Genomic DNA, 20,002 nt, shown 5'->3' with positions numbered 1-20,002 from the left:
AACTTCTGCAAAGTTAACAAGCCTACAAGAGAGCTGAAGTAAGTTTTCAACTCTTTCCCTCTCAGTGTCTCCTGCCTGCACATGACTCGAGGCTTAAAGYGCAGTGACAAATAAGCTGGGTAAATCTTTGAAAGGAAGACCCAGAAACCTTTCTCGCAGCAGGTAAGATCTGGTCTTATTTCTGTGTGATATGCTTGTTTTCTTAATAGTGTGTCTGGAGAGTAACCACAGTGAACTTTCTTTTTCAGCTTCTCCCCACATGAGTCTCAGAAAGCAGCAGAACAAARTAAACAGGGTGTTTTTTTAATAACTTGAATAAAAACAACTTTTGCTACAGCACAGCAGCCTCTGAGGAAGTGAACCCTATTTATCATATATAAGTTTTGGTATACAGTACATTCCAAAATTATGTACATATTTTTAATGCAATTCATTGCTGATATGGCAAAATTGAAAAGACATTATTAATTATTCACTGCTGAAGGTATCAATTTCTCCATCACTTGGGAATAGGTTATGCAAAGCCTATTTACAGGCTTTCAGCCTGACTCAAGATTGATAAAAACTGAAATAGAATACAATGGCTAAGAAATGAGCAGATATATTTCGGGAATGAAAAAGTAGCACAAATGTAAGATTGAAGACTGTCTAAAGCCACTAATGACTTCTTTAATGCATATATTTTCATAGATACATGKTTTTGTAAATGAAATATGTATGTACATATATTTATTTTTGCAGCAAGAGCATCCTTTGTAAAAACGAATTCAATTAGTTATTAATATCATACTTGTATATAAAAACATATCACCACTTTGTTATTAAAATCATATGAGAAAAAGATTTATTTCCAGAAGAAGGCCATTTAGATAAAAGGAAATCTGGTGAATCAGAGGATATACTTAAGAACTAAGTTATGTGACTGGGTAGCTCTTACAAGYAACATTTCTGTTCCTGAATTAAATGGGCTCATTGATTTCAACAATGCAGGATGAGACTTCTGTACACCTTCCAAAAACCAAACATTACTAATATATCCACAGTGGATAAAAGCTTTTTAATTTTTTTTTTTTAGCTAATAGTGGCATGGATATTGAAATGGGAAGAAGGTGTAGTTAAAATGTTTTTGTTCGGTCAAGCAACAAAAAAGCCATACAATGTGTAACTTCTCCAAGCCCCTAAATACACAGGAGGAATGTGTGCCACACTTTGGCAAAGCAAATACATCTTACTGGAAAGCCTTGTGCATAAACACCAAAGAGCCACCTCCCTTCAGGGATGACCACTGCCAAGCAATGTGCCTCTCCGGTTATCTTGGCAGAGCCTGACAAATTAAACATTTWAAACCAGTGGCAGATCACTCTAAAAATTATGTATACAGCAAAATCACTGACTGTGAAATGGAGAGACCTTAAGAGAAACAGAATCAGATTGAATCAGGAGAAAACTTGGTGTAATGCCCACAAGGTCATCTGTGATGGCATGCAAGGGCACTGTGCATTGGTGTGGATTCCTGTAGAGGTGATGGACTGACCTCATTTAGAGAACATTACAAAGCACACTGTGCTGGCTGCCTTAACTATCTCCAAACCCTTGTTAAGAAGGTTGAATAGAAAATACTTCACTTTTAAACTTTCTTTTTTTGGTGAATTTTCAAAGACATTTCCTGCCCTGCTAAAACTTACAGAAAATTCTTAAAAGATCTTTTMATTTCTTTTGCCCAATCCTTTTGCCTTTAAAAACCTCTAATTTTTCTTTTTCCTTGGGAAAAAAATGATGAAATAAAAATGGAATGTAARAACAAAGGAAACCAAACCAAATCTTTTTTTCAGTATTTTTGTTGTCTTTTCTTCCTTGGTTTTCCCAAGAAATAAAAAGAACACAAATGAAAAGAAGAAACTTCCCATCCCCCCCAAATATTGGGCAAAGAAAAGTATAAGAAAAGGAATAGGGATTTTAAAATATTTTTCTTAAAACAGAAACACATGTTTATTTTCTTTTAGAGCAGACACAGAGCTGTCTTGAAAGTTATTTAAATTATTTCTATTGCTAAGTTCCTAATTTTGTACCACTCTGAAGAACAATGCTATACTCCTCTCAGAAGACCAAGTAATGTAACTTAAGCTCACACTGTAAGAAAAGGGACTCTTTTATTCTAAATATATATTCTTAAGGTTCCTGGAATAAAGATAATATTTGAACCAAGGAAAGCTGAGGATATATGAGGAGCAGCCCCATGGAAAAGCTGCGTCTTTGAAGGCTTCAGTACTGAGTGAGGAAGTGTTAGGATGAGTGGAGCAGATGGAGTTCAGACAGAACTTCAAAAGGAGCRAGATCAGAAAGAGTCAGTCAAGGGAGACCTCTACGTGTGATGTCAGGAGTGGAGCTCAAGACTGATGCTACACATGAGGCATCCCACYGGGCACAAGTCAAAACAGCAAAGGGAATGACCAAGGCCAGGAGATGTAGTTAATTYACAGGAAAAGAGCACAAAATGCTTTGACTGTGTGTTGAGAGAAAGAGGTCAGCAAAGGACAGAAGAGCACAGTGACACTTGAACCAGGGGAGGGGACYGCTGGAGGCAGCTGTGCAAACTGAACAGAGTAATAATAACTAGGAACAGATTGATGATAGGTGAAGCCCTGAATGAAGGAMGCTGAGCAGGCAAAGTGTGACCAATGACTCCTCTTAGCTCCTTGAACAGCAGGAGTTTGGCATAAGTGCTAAAGGATCTAGAARCTGCTCAGCACAGGGCAATCAGAAGTAAATACAATTATAACACAAAAACATCCCGGTACCTAAAGGGGACCTATAAGGAAACTGGTGAGGGACTYTTTAAAGGGGTATGTAATGATAGAATAAGGGGGACTGAGAGTGGGTGTAGATTAGATACTAGGARGAAATTCTTGCAGGGAGRGTGRTGGGTCACTGGAACAGGTTGCTCAGAAAAACTGTGGATGCCCCATCCCTGGAARTGTTCCAGGTCCAGCCAGATGGGGATTTGAGCAGCCTGGTCTAGTGAAAAGAGTCAGGTTGGAACTGGATGATCTTTAATGTCCCTTCCAACCGAGGCCATTCCACGATTCTGTGGCTCTAGATCCACTCTCTGTGAATCCTTATCATGTAGGGACATCAGAGGGCTTACTCCTTCTGTTTAATGCCTTCCAAAAGATGAGGCTGAAATAATATTCACCCAGGCTGGTGCCTTTAACACAGGAGAGTTTCTGAAATGCTTGAAGCTGGACCAGTACCATCAGCTGCCCCAACCAGCCCTGGATAGAAACCTGGCAAAGAAATTCACTGAAAACACAACTGCCTGAACWCCCTCTGCTTCCACTAAGTGAATGCCTGGACATTAAAACATCAATGTCCTGTACTCTGGATTTAGGAGCTGCTCCATGGGCTAGCTTTGAAGAGAAACTTACTTGAAATCATAATGATGGAACAAAGAGCTAATTTCTAAGAGGCCTCTGACAGCTCAAATGATTAACTCCTGCTTTTACAATAGAAAGTGATATTGTGCTGCCCTCTGGTGAATCTCTCCAATCAGGGACTGGGATTTGTGGCTCTTTTGARGGTACTTCAGAGCTGGATGCAACGCTGCTCCTACAGATGGAGTTCACATGGGGCCCTTCATCTCCTGGGCTCAAAATGGTCCTACCTCCACCCCTGGAAGACTCTCAGACTCAAACAGTTCAACCTTGCAGAGAGACATTGCTGAGACAGAATAATGGTCAATGGAACTGTCTGGGGTTTTAAAAATTATTTTCCTGTGTGATGATCCTTTAAAAATGAAGATTTTTTTCACTGTACCCTTTCCACAGAACTCTGCACACAAGTTGCTGGAGATGCTGGACTCTAGAAAAAAAAAATAACAGGGACAAGCCTGAAACACTCGGTTAAGAAACCTGGTTATTTCATCGATGGCAAAATTTAAACAATAGTCTGTATTCACATTTCAAAGTCACTATCAGTTCAGAAAACTAATCTTTACACTATATTGGATAAAATTTCTTCTTCTTGTATGAACTTCTTYTTAGACATCAATATTTGCCATTACTGGAACCCATATGATAAATGATGCCTGTAGCCATTCCTCAAAATTGCACTTAAATGCCCAATTACATTTGTGGTTTCGGAATGACAGATATTTTTGTTGTATAATCCACACTTTTATGGTGAATAATGTTATTTTKGCTTGCAGCTGTTGCAGGGATAAAGCAGGGCTGAGGCAGTTCATCCTGAYTTGATGATGTGGAGAATGCAATTTTGCTCCCAAAAAACCTGTATCTGGAGTGAAGCAGATACACAGGGCTGCAAGTTTGAGGAGCACACGGAGTGTAAATTTTAACTGGTGGGGAAGCTGCAAAAGTTTGGASTGAGACCTCAACACCTTTGAAGACTAGCATCTGAAAGACCCAAAGAGTGCACCTGAGGTCCAGGATCTGGCCAGGATTTTCTGAGCTGAGTTCTGCCCGAGTTTATGGTGGTGCTTCACAGGATGTGCCTGCGAGAGGCAGACACTGTGCTCCGGTGTCCTGGCAGGAGATGGCAGCGTGTCCCCCGCCTGYCACCCTCCCCTTGGCTTCAGGGTTTACAGCAGTTCCATTCATGTCCTGCTGCAAACAATGCTCTGCCCACGCCTTCCAGAGGGAAAAGAGTGGGAAATGTCAACAGCTTCACCTCTCTGGGTTTCTTAATGAATTATAGATGGAGCGTAGGCAAGAGACTGAATTGTTCTGACAGCTGAGCGACTTTGAATGTGAGAAGCCAAACGCGACAGGACAGGAGAGATTGGTGGAGGCTGCGGGGATGGCGACTCCCTGTCCTGGGCTGTCAGGCTGTGTTCAGCTAACGGGGACACTGCCCAGGTGCTGCCCATGCTCACCCCTGGGCTTTGGTTGCAGGGCTCCCTTGTGAGCTGCTCAATCTCCTACTGCTCCCTTCCCCCTTGCCATCCCTCCGGCTCCCAGTGCTTTGTTACCCACTGCTAAACTGCAAAACACATCAGGGAGATGAGATGGTTTGGAAGATCCCCTCCACCCCACAGCACAGACCCAGCAAGGAGTGGGGACAGTGGGAAAGAAGGTTGGAATTTTTATATGAGATTGTTATTACTCTGGTAGCAAGTCCCTATAGAGCTGCATTAAACCAGGAAATAGTACAAGATATGTGGATTCACAAACAGTCAGTGGCTGAGAAGTATGAAGCTAATGTCCTCTTGTTGCCATCAAACTGCAAATGCTGTCATTCAACCACAAAACCAGACCAGAAACCTGGGCTACAACAAATGGGCAACAGCAGAAATTGTCCTGCATGTGTGACTATCACCTCCCAATGTAAGAGCCTTTCATCTTCTGTTCCTCCACATCCTGAAAACAGACTTTCTCTATGGAGATAGCATCCTACTGGAGACCTGAGGACTTAGTCCTGCCCCAGAAAATTCCCTCTGCAACTTCACACCCAGCTCAGGTACCATCAGGAACAGTATATCTCCGAGTGCCCAAAGACTGAGCGTATCCCTTTATGTGACACCCTAAACATCCAAAGGCGGGCAATTCACTCCTGCACCCACAAAAGCTCACACCAAACTATATACCTCATTTAGAGAAGGGGGAGGACATGACAAATGCACTTTGCTCAATCCAGAACCACATCCACATCAGGACTGTTCTCTGCATGGAAATACCATGGCGCTGGCAGGGAAGTTCCATTTATGCTCCTGAAACACCCTTAAGTGTAGCAGTGTAGCACGATGCTGAACTGTGTTAAAATGAAATTAAAGCACCATCCCTTCACCCAAACAACCTTTCTTTAAACCTCTTGACTTTCAATTGATTGTGTTTTTTGATCTTTTCCACTACGTGGCCTAATCAATCTTTAACAGCAGCACAACGGGAGGCAGCTCCTGACTGTCTCCTTTCTGTAACTTGCCACAGATGATGGATTCCTGACAGCATAACCTGGTATGGCGTTACACACATATTCTGTGACRTCATCAGGGTTCCATTTGTTCTGGTGTGGGCAAAATATTTGGGTTAAACTTTTGGCTTCCAGCTGTTTAAATGTAGATCCAGYACTGAACTGCACAAACCTTAAGGCTAAGATCACCTTTCTCAACAGTGCCTAGCATATTTTTCTTTTGGGTATCCTGTGCACTAAATCAGGAAAAATCCTTTCCTACAACAGTTTAAAGCCCTTTTGGTGCAGTTGTGTTTTGAGCTGCTTGGCTTGGCAGCACCCATTTAACAAGAACGTTTCAAGACAGACAGGTTCTCTTAAAATGGTGGAGAATTTCAGAAAATAAGAGATGTCACAAGCAAGGCTTTCTAGCAGTCTGTAAAACTAGATTTTCAAAGGAAGTGAGCATAATTGCATGTGAATGTGATTATGTCCCCGTAAAACACAGTCTGCATGCTGGGGTTAATACACAYGCATAATTATGCACCTAACTTGTCACAGAGCTATCACATTTATTTCCCATATTTACAAGGTCTTTCTGAGTACAAACCATACCCTCACAATCTCTGCCAAAGATAGCTTCCATTATCAATCAGGCCCTGAGCAAACMATTTTCAACCAGTAAATTAAAGTTTAAAGTTTTGAAATAAACAAATTTATTCCATGGTGGCTCATAAGGCTCCCTCCTTCCACTCCCAGCAGCACAAACCTTCCCAAGCAGCAGCAGAGAGAAAGGGAGCGCCGAGGCCACGGCTCTCAAATGCAGAGCATCGGCTGGGCTTGGCCAGCTGCTGAGGAACAAACCCATAATGAAGCCTCTGTGCAACAGCTCCCAGTAACAGCACCACATATTTTCCCCAGGCTTTAGCAGCCAAATGACTGCCTTGAATGTGACAGCAGAAAAGCTTTATCTGSTGAGTGACCATGCCAAAGATTGCAGCTTAATTGTAGCATTATTGTGTTCTTTCCCACACCCCCACAGTATCCCATATTGCTTTCTGGCTGCAGTGAGGTAATTAGACCACAGTTACTGCATACTTTAGAGCATATAGAAATGAAAGCTGTCTTTGTGAAGTGTTTTCCAGCTCTAACACAACTACTCCTGATAGCTTTGCTTTTCCTGGAACTAGATGCTCTTTCCTTTTAAACAAGGCTGTTCATAATTGCACTTTGCTGTTTATGTAATTCTACCATGCCAAGTGCCCTTTCAATTTTGTGCAGTGCAACCACATTTCGAGCATTCCCTTTGTGAACTCAGGTAATAATAATGGAAACTGAGAAATTCCCCCTAGCCTGGGAAGSAGGCACACACAGAGATTGCCCCAGTCATCTGACCAAAAAGACCTCTAAAATCCATGGCAATTGTACTTGTTCTCAAACTGGTGTTTGAATCAGGCCCATGAAACACAACAAATAGATGGGACTTCTCCAGAGACTACTTCCCATTTCCAAAATATGCAACAGCAAAACAAATGCTCTGATTGTCCCCAATGAAATATTGCCTTCTTTTTCCTAAAGAAAAAGGAGACTCCTATTTAGAATGGGATTCCACTTTTGTATGTTTATATTTATAAAACCAGGCTTTTGTTCACTCAGATGCTATCTACAGTGTCCCACCTGAGACATTTCACCTCTGTTTCCATCACAGGGGAAGACTAAGGGACTTCCACTAATACTGAACTTTTAGCTTTCTCAAATTTTATTGATTATAGTGAGAATAACTATCTAAAATGAGAAATTTAAAGAAGTCTTGTATCCAACTGCCAGGACACTACAGTATTTTAATATGAATTGAGTGAGATGCTCCCCACCCCAAAATGAAGCTCACAAAAATCCCAATTAAAAGAAAAGTTATCAAAATAATTTTAAATCTAAACAGTCCAGATTACTGAGTGCCAATGCTATCATAAAATCTATGGATATAAATRTCTGCAAGACAGGAGTGTTCCAAGGAAGTTAAGTGATGGTCCTTGGAGGTAGACTACAAATTAAATCGGAAGGGCCTGTTATACTTAAGATTAAGTAATCTTGAAACAAAAGGAATTAGTGAGAATTTGAGCTGTGTGATATCCCACAGCAAGAGAGGCAGCAGTCATTTAACTTGGTGACAGATCAATTTGAAGAAAACAGCGTTCACTTTGCAATGTGCTTTGTAAAGGTGAAGAGCTRTTTCAAGCTCAAATTTCATTTCACTTTAACTGATTCAATAAAATAGTTTTTAACTCTTTAGCATTTGTATCTCATTAGGAATGCCAGATTTTCTTAAGTATTTGGTGCATATATGCAAAGCCTTCTTCACTGATGGAGATGGCCCCTGTCTTGAAGAGTTTACTTTTTGTCAAGATAAGACCAAGACAGCACATGAGAGAATCCCTGTCCAAATAACTTCCTTTTCATGAAAGAATGTCCAAGATAAAGAAYGATTTGGTGGTTTTTGAAGAGCTCTTTCAACTCATCCAGATACCTGATGTCCCTACCTAGCACTGCTCTATGTGATCTTTGTTTTCTCCTTTGAGCTGGAAACACAGCCATGTGCTCCTTGAGGGAAGRTGCCACCTTAACTTCAATCATGTAAAAATGATTTAAAAATCTAAATCGAATCTGGGTGCCTGTATGCTCTGCATGGTCAGTAAAGACTCATTTAGGGAGTCTGGGGAGCAAGGGGTACCTTCAAAGTCAGCTGTGAAGGTCACACCTCATCTCCTCATACACACCAGTAAATTTTCAGATGCCTGGAATTAGGAGAGGAGATCTCTATAAATCATGGACAAAAGCAGGGAAGGTTAATGTGTGCTGAGCTGCTGGGAAGGACCTCGATGCACTGCTCTGATCCTCCCTCCTCCTTGGCTGGCTCATCAAACCAATTAATGTGGGTAACTCAGCCTTTGGGCAGCGGAAGCAGCACTGACACACCACACCTTTTCACACTGTGGCACCATTTCATYGCAATTCCTCTCTGGGACCAGAACAATGACATCATTCCACCCTTTTAATTGGAAGCAGAGCTGGGATAAATGAAAACACTGCTTGCTTTTGACAATCCAGAATATCCTGTGGATTCACGTCCCCACTGAACCACAGGCAGTGTCCTGCACAGCACTTGCAGCAGCGTGGAGTAGGGAGGGAAAATAAACCCAGCTGCGTCCTGCCCCTCCTTCACCAACACTGGGACTTGTGGTGCATTTCATCCACCTTCTCTCCTGCTCTAGAGAGGGAAATATAAAACTCTGGGCTTGATCCCAACAGACCCAGGCAGCAGAAACTAATGATGAGTCCTGTAGGAGTGATCTACGAGCTGGGCACCGCCCCCCTCAACACACCCAAACCCCTTACTCCCTCATCCTGACACACAGAAAATACAATTATAAGATCTAATCAASTGCAACTAATGTAATTCTGAAAGTCTTCACAGCTAATGAAAACCAGGTCTTCCCTTCTCAATTTAATTGAGATGTTTGGTTCATACACCGTGGAAAAGAAACCCTCCATAAAACTGTGTATGAATATTGCATTTACATATCCAGCCTGCCTGATTGGGCTCTTTCTCCTGACTGCTGGATATTTCACGGTAGGAAACGATCTGTGAAGGGAAACGGACTTCAGAAAATAAACACTTTCTCACGTTGTTTCAAGGGAAATCTCCAGTCTGAATGTCATCTACTAACTACCACTTTGTAGTTTGAACTTGGCATAAACAGAACATTTCCTTAACATGAATAAATCATGATCCCTAGTAAAAATACCCTCCTCTTGCATTAAAGCAAGATTCAGAAGACAGATTTTGGCCTATAGCTTGTAGAGCAAATAACTAAAAATAAATTTRAAAGAATCCCTTTTTCTTCCTTCCTCCAGTCTGTTTTTCTGGCTGCCTCTTGGCATTGTTTTTTCTGCAGTTTAAGCATCACTAATGCTGCGAGACTTTCCCTGCCTCTGTGTCTTCCCATGTTACTATCATTAGCATTATTTTCACAGGAAACTCTACAATATGGGCAGCACTGCAGAGATGAAGATAAATACATCATACCTCCTGCAAAAAGTTTTGCTACTGCTTTGAGTTACGAGCTGCCAAAGCATGATGACAGAGAAGCAATGGCTGGTAAGCAAGATAAGSAGAGCATCACCTCACCTCATGCAATCAATAACCAGCTGGGCTTTGCTTCTTCCAGGTTTCTCTGCCGTGCTGACCCCAATCATTACTTTYTCCCCACAGAATGTGGTCTTGTTAAGGTTTGGAAAGAGTAAGACTGAGATTTGATGAAAGCCTGTCAGGATACAGGATAACTGCTCTCCAGGGACAGCCAAGGCAGACCAGGTAAGAACAATCCTTCACTAGTGAGGGATGAGGGAAGAGCWGACAGCAAGCTCAGAACCTTTGTAGGGCTGATCAGCAGTAAGCACTTCTCATTCCCACAGCAGCTGAGAAGAGCTTTCCAGCTGTGCAGATGTGACCACAGCAGGGACATGAGTGTGCACACGACTGGAGACCTTGGCCCACATCCACATGTATGCTCACCACAAAAGCAGGTCCTGCCTCCCATCCTGCATGGCCAGGAAGCCTCCACCTCTGTGTCTTGCCTCCTTTTGGCAYCTTCAGCCACCCTCTGCAACCCATGGAACCTTTTCTTCCTTCCACAGATGCCTCCTCCTCCTTTCCAAAAACCATGCCAGTGTTGGCACAGTGCCACAGCTCCACGAGCTGCGTGTCATTTCATGTAACACCCTGTTCAGGCCCGATTTTCCTGAACAAWGCAGTCTGGATTTCATCTGCTTTATTCTTTGAGAAATGTGCCATGCTCAGGCCTCTTGTAATAACGTCTGAACATGGCTCATTTTAAAGGATAACCTAATGTTATATGGTGGAAAAAACCCTTTTTTCTCCTTTTTCATCACTTAGGGACACAGTTTTATTGCAAAGCAATCAGATACTGCAGAAGGAAACAATTTTCAAAGAAACCATTTATAGGTCAAGAGACTGACCATCGGTTATTGAAAGCTGAAGCATTTAAAGGTTGATTTGATGGCAGTGATAGTAAATTAATTTTTCCTTTTGTTGAACATTTTTGTCGACTACAATGAACACCTGGCAAAATGCCTGAAGAACAAAGGTCATCCAGCTCTGCATTTACTTAGATTCAATATCAAATTGATGTGCTACTTTCAGAAAAACAACCATGCCATCCTTTTAGAGTGTCCTTTTTGAATTTTCAGCTGACTTGAAAAAAATGATCGCAGACCTGAGTTTGSAACAGCTGTTAAACTATTTGCTTTTCTATGTAGTTCCATGAGTTATTCAAGACTTAGTTCATCTGGAGGAAAGCAGAAACAACAGCAAGACTCATCACGCTACCCCAGTTTCCCAAGTACAAAAATAGCAGAAGGTGCTAACAGATATTATGTGGGTAAGAATAASAACTAGATTGGCACTGGAGAATTTATTCTTAGAAAATCCCTCCTTTTGGAATTGTTACAGACATGCACTGACCCAAATAGATCATGGCTCCTATCATTCCCCAGTGYATGCGAACAGATAAAATGCTGACACGCACCAAAAAGGTTTGGGGCAAAAACAAGCATGTACAATCTGCACGGAAACTGCCAAAAAAAGAAAAAGCACAGCAGCTGGTACACAACTGCTAATAGGCAAAGACAGCACTGCTGGCAAACGCAGGTGAAGCGAAGAAAAGGAAAAGGCAAAATGATGTTGGGAAATGATGTCGGCCCAAAGAGATGGAGAAAACAAGCCAGTGACCATTGGGTACCTTCTGCTGTCTCAGAAGGACAGTCATTTTGAGCCATTTCAGGACACACAATTTATTCCACTGTGCTGGTGCTGCCCAGTGATCAAGCCTCAGGGCCACTGAGGTCCCCTTGGTGCAGCTCTCTGACCTGGCCTGATTGCCCAGTGGCCGCTCTGTGGCAATGCAGATGAGGCAGGAGGAGACCACAGATCAAATTCAGTGTGTCTCACCAGCTGCCACAGAGCACAGCACAGCGGTAACGTGAGCAGAACTAGAGCTTTCTCTCCTTCCTTCATCAGCCATTCCATGATTTTTTCGTTTCTTACCAAGTCCCAAGGCTGCAGGCTCAGTGAGATGTCACACTTGTGACATGGTGTGTGGGGGTTAGCCACTCATCATGAGGGGCATGGGATGCCCAAGTGTGACACGTCTGAGCCTCCTTTGCTTCCAGGGGTACCAATGGAGCCTCCTAAAGGATGCAGCTGACCAACCCAGGGGATGCCATTTAGTAGCCCAAACACTGGCACCAGAGCCACCTGAGCTGCCTAAAGCCATCCAAGATATCTGGATGTTTATGCAGATATGTCAACAGAGATGAACAACTTGATGCAGGAGATTTGTGCCCTTCTGGAGTGGCAGATGGAGGCCAAAAGGCATGGTTTATGGCATTTGAAACACCATTCAGTGTCCTCTCTTTAGGCAGATGAAACCTGCACCTGCATGTGGTCAGCACACATGGCACAGCACCAAATCCCATGATTCTCAAATAGCTGTGAGAAACTATGAAAAATGTACCAGGGCACCTCAAATGGCAGCAGCTCCATCTGCATGAGCAGCTGAAGGGGGCTCTGATTGCCGCTGACTGTAAAGGGGCCGTGCAGGTACTTGCCTAAATTTAGGAGTTTTCATTTGCACTTGAATCTCACACCAGTACCACCATGCTTTACTGTTACACAGGTACAGATAACTTCCCTAAAATCACTTCCTACACAAGGCTGAATGCTCTTAGCACTAAATCCTTCTCAGAAAGCCATAAGGATTTATGCAGGGATGAAATGTTTTAATCTAATATCAGAAAWACATTTTTCTCCAAGTAGAAAAATRCCAGAGCATMGCACTCCTTCCAGCTGACAAAACACAAAATTCATGTCCAGACTTTCAGAAATGCTCACTATCACAGACCCTGTAATATTTAATTATCTGGTGCTTAGGAATGTGGGTAGAGAAAAAAAAAAAGAGCAAATAAAACAACACAAATCTAGTCATCAAATAAATGTTTAAGACCCCTCTGCTGGAGCATCAATRTGTGGGCTCATATCAACACTGTGTTAAATGTCCCTGTGCAGCTACTGAACACATGTGTAAGCATAAAAGTAGCAAACAACTATCAAAAGACTTCTATTCGGGGGGAAAAAATGTTCTTTTCCCTTTATGAACATTTTTAAACAAAGTGTTCTTTCTTCCTCTAATTTTTCCCCATTAAAATTTTATGTTACTGCAAAGACAGAGCATGCAGGGAGCTTGTGGCCCAATTTTACTCCCAAAAGCTCTTGCATAGTAACTAGAGGCAGAATTTTGCTTTTTTTTCTGTAGAATTACGTGCAACTGTAGATTTCATTATATTTAATGCAACATTAACATACAGCTATACAGACTCAAATATTAAAACTAAATTACAGGCTACACTTCTCCAATTAGTTCACATAAAAGCAGAATAAATAATAAAGCCTCTTACTATCTAGTTAAAGAGCAAAATTTATAAAGCCACAAGAAAATGCAGAGACATTAAGAAAAATAAAAAAAATATTTCTGTTGCAACAGGAAGCTTACAGGCATTTCAAAATATTTAAGTCCAGTCATGGACTTCTTTTGTAGGCTATTATATCTTTAATACTGGTGTGCTGTTATTAATAAAATAGCTAAGTGTCCTGCAGTCAGTACTGAGGACTAGTTACTATTTTCTGAAAGTAAGTTGCARCTGAAAGCGTCAGCCTTCAAAGTAAATCTGCCGAGATCCAGTCTCTTCCCAGAGTAAATCCATTACTTCAGTGAATAGATGAGATACAAATAAAGAAGGAGCTCTGCAGAGTGTAAAACAGGCATTGCCACCACATTAACAGGCTTATGGCAGTCTTACTTGGCTGTATTTGTTTTAAAGTCTCAGCAGGCTTGTCCTGCTGAACGTTTTGTGTAAAACCATCTGCTGAACAGACAGAATCGATCTCCGAGTGTGTCCTGCTTGGTTTGTAAATTTACCTACTGTGACTAAGTACATAACTCATTATTAAAAACAGTCAGACCTGGTCTTTCCTGAGGGTAAACTAATGTTTCTCATCATCCTTAAAAAAACACACAACATGAGATAAGGGATGAGTGAGGCATTTAAATAAGAGCTGTTATTTGAAAGATTCACTCCCGTGGCCCGAATCAACATGCAAACGTGGACTCCYAATCATCTTCAGAAGATAATTATGATTCATAATTGGCACTTTAAAGCGTTTTCKCGGAGCTGTGCAAATATTGACTAATTAGACACACCAGAATCCTGTGGGGTAGGCAAGCAGGTACACCAGCCCCCTTTTTAACTGAGCAAATTGCTGGGGAATAAAACCCCAACCCTGACCTGCTGCAGGGAGGAAAATGTGGGGAGGTTTCCAGCCCCATTCCCCTSGCCCAGCCCACACTGCTCCCACCACTGACATTTTACCTGATCTGGAGAGGGAATGAGATGAGTTCTGTATGAGCAGAGCTCTGGAAACAGGGGACAGAMCTCAGTTCATTAGCTGAAGTCTTGTCAAGCAAAACGTCTAGATACCCAAATGTCAAAATAAAGCCTGAGGATTTGATCCAAGTGCATGCAGTATTTGCATGAGGAATGGTAGCCTCTTCTGCTGAGAAACACYTAAACAATGATGTATTGCACAATTATGGCTTACTCCTGGAAAAAAAATATTACACTGGAACTTATAACTATATAGTAGGRAAAGAGCTCTATATGTATGGAGTAAGACACTTCTTCATTTAAAATTTAGAGAAATCTTATTATTCACTGGGTGCCCAAGATTAGGGGGAGAAAGTGTGGTGTCCTGTTAGAGCCTCCAAGMGGCGCTACCTTCACCATGCAATAAATTGCACCAGGCAAGTGATATCTTCAAGATGGGTCTAAAAATGGACTGAAGATCCTTGGAGGCCACAGCATCCAGAAATGAATACTGAATACATCCCCCATTAAATCCAGCTCTTTAATTAAATTGCCCATAGGAAAGCAATGATTAGTCATTRGTGTCCCAGGTTTTCTGGTTTAAATCAGCAAACACTAACGATGGCTTTTTTTCCAGAGCTTTGTTACGAATCACTACATTCGGGGGACAAACATTTTTTTTTTCCAAATAACTGTATTATTACAAGCTTACAACATACACAAGATATGCAACRTGAACCGTTTTATTTGGTGTAATCCTGCTTTGTCTATTGAAGTAATTGGTTRTATGTTGTGTCTAATTTCAGCTACAATCTCTTTAGGGCAAAGACTGYGTCCCTGTGGTTTTGTAAAGCCTCATTCACAGTTATAATGGTGTATAAATTAAATAAATAACGAGAAATTATGAACAGTGGGAATTTATTCTGCATTTATCAGGAATTCACAAGTGAGGATTTACATATTTTTAAAATGGATTTTTTTAAAGATCTTCCAGAGATCTGGTTCTCTCTGCTGTTTTAGAAATTGGGAGATGCCTTTAAACTGCAGCAAGTATTTAGGTAAAAACAGTAACAGGAAAAATTAAGTTAGTGTGGTGACTGGTTGAATGATAAATCCAGGGTTATTCCTCTCTGAAGCTCATTCTTCTGCATGGTTCATGTATAACTGCTTCTGAGACAWGCAGGTTTTCATCCATGGCAAAGAGCATTAAGATGATGGTATTTTAACTACTGCATTAATTATCTACTCTGAGCAAGGCTAGACAAAACAAATAGCAGGAACAGAACYGGATGCCTTAGTGAGCAAAATCCATCTAAATATGCCCAAACCAGAGTACAGATTAGGTGGTTTGGGCTGCAACATGATAAGAAAGGCTTCTGTGCTCAGAAGGTTTGGAAAATCGTGAAACAGTTCAACAAAAATTAATGTTTTATRCATTTGGCACTCCTGGCCACTCATCCCCTGTATGCTGCAGCAGGGGCTGGGGGATCATGGCCACAACAAGAAACACACAATTGGCAGTAACAAACCAGCCTTAAGCCAAAGCAATCTACACTAAAGCTCTGAATGCTATACCTTTTTTTTTTTTTTTGGTGCACTGATTTTTTTTTTCCTTTTCAGGTGGAAGAGAAGGGGGAAAGAAGAGAGAATTTTTATCTCAGTAAAGAAGAATGTTCATGCAAACAAGCATTTAGCCTGCTCTGAGGATTCAATGAGCAGCTCAAAGGATCTCAGGAGTCTGCYGGGATCCCACACCTGGACCTGGCAAGTCAGTGAGAACCTGGGTGCCTTGGGTCTGTAAAAGACAAACACCAGCATGTGTGCCTCTTTCCAGGTACCCCAGTGTACATCTACACAGGAGAAAAATCAGCGTAACRGTCAAATAAGTTTGCTTTGTGATTAGAAATGTCAATTGTCCTGGCTGGCCCTCTGCCCTTGGACACCTGCAGTTTCCCAAGCCTGCAGGGTGAGAGGTCGGGTCCCCTCAGTCTGAACATGTAATTACAGAAGGACATTCCCCATCCTTCAAGATGCCAACCCAAACTCATCAAACATGCCATTTTTCTCATTTTTCTTTTTGGTTAACGGAGCCAAAATCTGCAAAGGGAACAGCGTGTGAAGTCAACTCTGTATGCTAAGATGGAAAATGCACTGATTGGCAGAGTTAATAACATRCCCTAAAATGGCCATTCACCCTCCAAAGACATTAGCACGTAATAGCAGCTGCTTATCCTCTGAGTGCAGATGAATATTGGAAAGAGGTGCTGAGAGGCTTTGTCCTAGAATTACATGTCACTGRTTTAAACATGATGTGTGGAAATTATCTTAATTGCCCATATTAGTCTGGGGCTGAAATGGTCTTGTATTGTTAGGACTAATGCAAATGTCTCTCTCTGGTCAGGGTGTTGTCTGAGAAGAACATGTACATACCTGAATGTCTAGAAAGCCTCACCACAAAATAAAACAAAACAAAAAAACAAAAAAACAAAAAAAAAAAAAAAAACCCAACCAAAAAAACAACAACAAACCAAAATAAAATCACCACAATAACATAGCTTTGAAAAATGTTAGCTAGTTAATGATAGTTTTTGACTGTCTTACTTATAAAGATCCAATGTCTTGCAAGTATGAGCACTGAAAGACCAAGAACTGTTTTTTTGGGACAAATGTTGCAGTTCAAACATTACAGACTACATTATGGACACTCACAATTGGCTCTGAGATTTAGGGAAAAAAATACTTACACTGTTGTATGAAGGTTGGCAATGATCACAGTGCTAATGACCACGAGAGAAATACGAGATTTTATTTTTTTTTAAGCATCATTATCTGGTGGCCTTGAGTGCTAATCAAAACAAGGACTATAATGCCTGCTTTAATGGGGTTTGTCTCAATAATGCTCCTAAATGGAATAAACYACATTAAACCCAGACAAGCTACAAAGAGAGACAAATGGCAAAACAATACACTGAAAACTCAAAAATTCTTTTAATCTATTATTAACTGAGTTACCATCCATGACATTCACAGTTAACTGYGGTTTTGTAATCCATTTGCTGATTTATACAACTAAAATAGAAATGTTGCTGTCCTTCTCTTTAAAACAACAGACTAAACAAGGCCCAAATTAACCCACAAAATGGYCTGGCAAAGACCATACTAGAACAGGCTGCATATCTGTTTTCTTCTTTAAAATGCAGGAAAGCAGCTCCTCTGGAGTTTTTTCTCAAAGTAGAGGGAATCTGACTCCACTGAGGTAGAGGCAATCCTGCACATAAGATGAGCCTGTGTGCACCACAAGAAGGATGCCCTTGGAAAACAAAGGACCCCACACTCTCTCTCACTGACCCAGTGCTGCAGGGACAGTCCCCAAATGACACCCAYAGGCTTTGGGTTATCCTCCTAATATTTACAGGAAGAGGCACTGAATGCCAGGAAGATGAATTCATCACCATCCTCCACCTCCTCCTCCTTGTTGCTTTAGCCTTACTCATCCCCCCTCTGCATATGCTGACCAGACATCCTGAATTTCTTCAGCTTGATACCTCAGAGGATCAGTTACTTTTGAATCCCTCAAAAGCAAGAAAATAGGCTTTCTAATGCATCTCTTTTGCTGTATTTCTCACACTGCGATGGGAGGATCTACAGTGGCCGAGGGGGAACGCAGACTATCGCATTTTGGGCAGATCCTTCAGGAAGAGGTAACAATTTACTGATAAAATGACAGCCGAGGTTTAGAGGTAGTGACACTTTTATGTTTGTTTAGATGCATGAGTGAAATATTTTCAGGGGTCCAGTCTTAAAAGGATGGATTAGCTCTTTATGGTATACACAAAATGTGAATCATGCATCTTATCTTGAAGGAATTTTCAATAAAGATCTTCACAGACTGAAGCTGTAGCTTAGGGAACATAAAATTCATTCTGTAATTAATGAGTTCCCCCCAGTATTATGGAGAARGAATTCCTGTGGTTTTATTGCTTTTGTAAAACGCTTGTTCTCCTGCTCTGAAGGGATTACAAAAGGTCAGAGGTGTTGAATATACATGATTTATAAAGTGCYCTGGGATGAGATGTGCCATGTAAATATAAAATATTATTAAAGCATACTCTCTTTAATTCACATGCACTGAAATGGAATTGGCTGTGCCACAGGAGCAGAACTGAGAACCCAAGCCAGCCTGATGACAGCAGCTTGTCCAAGGCTACTGACAGGGCAAACAGCACAAGTATAAATWCATTTCACAGACATATTTACCCAGTGCTGAAAGTTACTGCAGTTCATCTGGAACTGGCTATATGTAGATGTGAATGTGAAGACTGTGTTACACAGTGATGAACAGGCAAACACTGGGGACTGCTCTGTACCATAATCAAAAAGTGGCTTCTGACAAAGCTGCAGGCACAGGAGCAGCCCATGCAGCCCATCCACCRTGTGCAGAAACCCTGCCTTACACAATTCTGCTCTCAAGTGTATGCCACAGATGCTTGGGATGCCATGGTCCTCACGTACTCTATAAAGTCACACTCAGTTGGCACTTTCAGCCTCAAAATATGCATCCTATTTACCCCTGGCTTCGATGGAGCCTTCCGAGTTTCCCTTGCAGATTTGAACCTTGAGATTGGTTCAGTTCCAGCTACATCTGTCCAAAGGGGCTTCTGAAAACACAGAGAACTGAACTAGAATGAGCTGAACTGGACAAGCAGTCCYATTCCCTCTCAGGGAAGCATTAATTATGCTTTCAACCCACTTTTTGGGATTGACTCCAATTTCTCTTTTTCTTCTGTCCACAATGGTCTATATTTTCACACTGCAACAAAGAATCAGTTTGAAGTAGATATCAAAATATTTTAACAGCTGGAGCAATGACATTCTTACTCGACTTTACTGTAAATGGAAAAATTCCCATTCCCATCCCTCAAAGACAGAGATTGCAGATCATATTCTGAATTCTTTTCAAAACCTTGTCCAAAAGATATCACCAGCACAGTCTGTTCCTCTTCACATTATTATTCYCACTCTCACAGATTCTTTTATCTAATTCCCTTCCGCCCTGAAGTTTACAATCTCCTTCCAAAAATTTTTCAACTGCACTTCCCTTCTCTTAAACTCCCTCTCTCTCATCAGCTTTTAAATAACAYGACTTTATTTTAGAAAAATGATGCTGTGAATTCAGCACTGCAGAGCAATTGGTTCCTACCTTTTTCCTTGTGTTAAAACACAGAATCTAATTTTAGATCCTCTTTTTTTTAAAAAAAAGGCACAATGCAAAAGTATATGAGATCCTGCTCATAAAGGAAAAAAATGAAGCTCTCACTTTTGACTGTATTCATGCTTTCCCATGAAAATTGATACATCTGTCTGGGAGATAAAGGAGATTTGGATTATCTGTATTCAAAAGAATAATTACAAGAAGTTRTTGCATAAAATGATTACATTTTCTAGCAACACAAGTTTGATTCTGTGATAATGTTAAAGCTATTCTCATCTATGCTAAACACTTCTCATCCACACAAAAGGGGCTCTTAATTTCCTCTGTACTGAGAAAAATGCCATTGTATTTTCTCTTCACTGATGATGTTTAATATTTGGTTTCTTCTAC

At 41.2% G+C, this 20,002-nt stretch overlaps 1 protein-coding gene across 3 annotated transcripts in view; it reads right to left on the bottom strand.

The window, feature by feature from the left end:
• PAG1 (phosphoprotein membrane anchor with glycosphingolipid microdomains 1) overlaps positions 1–20,002 on the bottom strand; it is a 101,791-nt gene that overhangs the window by 17,112 nt on the left and 64,677 nt on the right. The gene's annotated exons all lie outside the window — the stretch shown is intronic.

The sequence above is a fragment of the Malurus melanocephalus genome, unplaced genomic scaffold, assembly GCF_030028575.1.
Source record: "Malurus melanocephalus ecotype Western Australia unplaced genomic scaffold, MMel_1.1 scaffold_119, whole genome shotgun sequence".
NCBI classification, from domain to species: domain Eukaryota; kingdom Metazoa; phylum Chordata; class Aves; order Passeriformes; family Maluridae; genus Malurus; species Malurus melanocephalus.
This window is presented reverse-complemented; position numbering and strand designations above follow the sequence as displayed.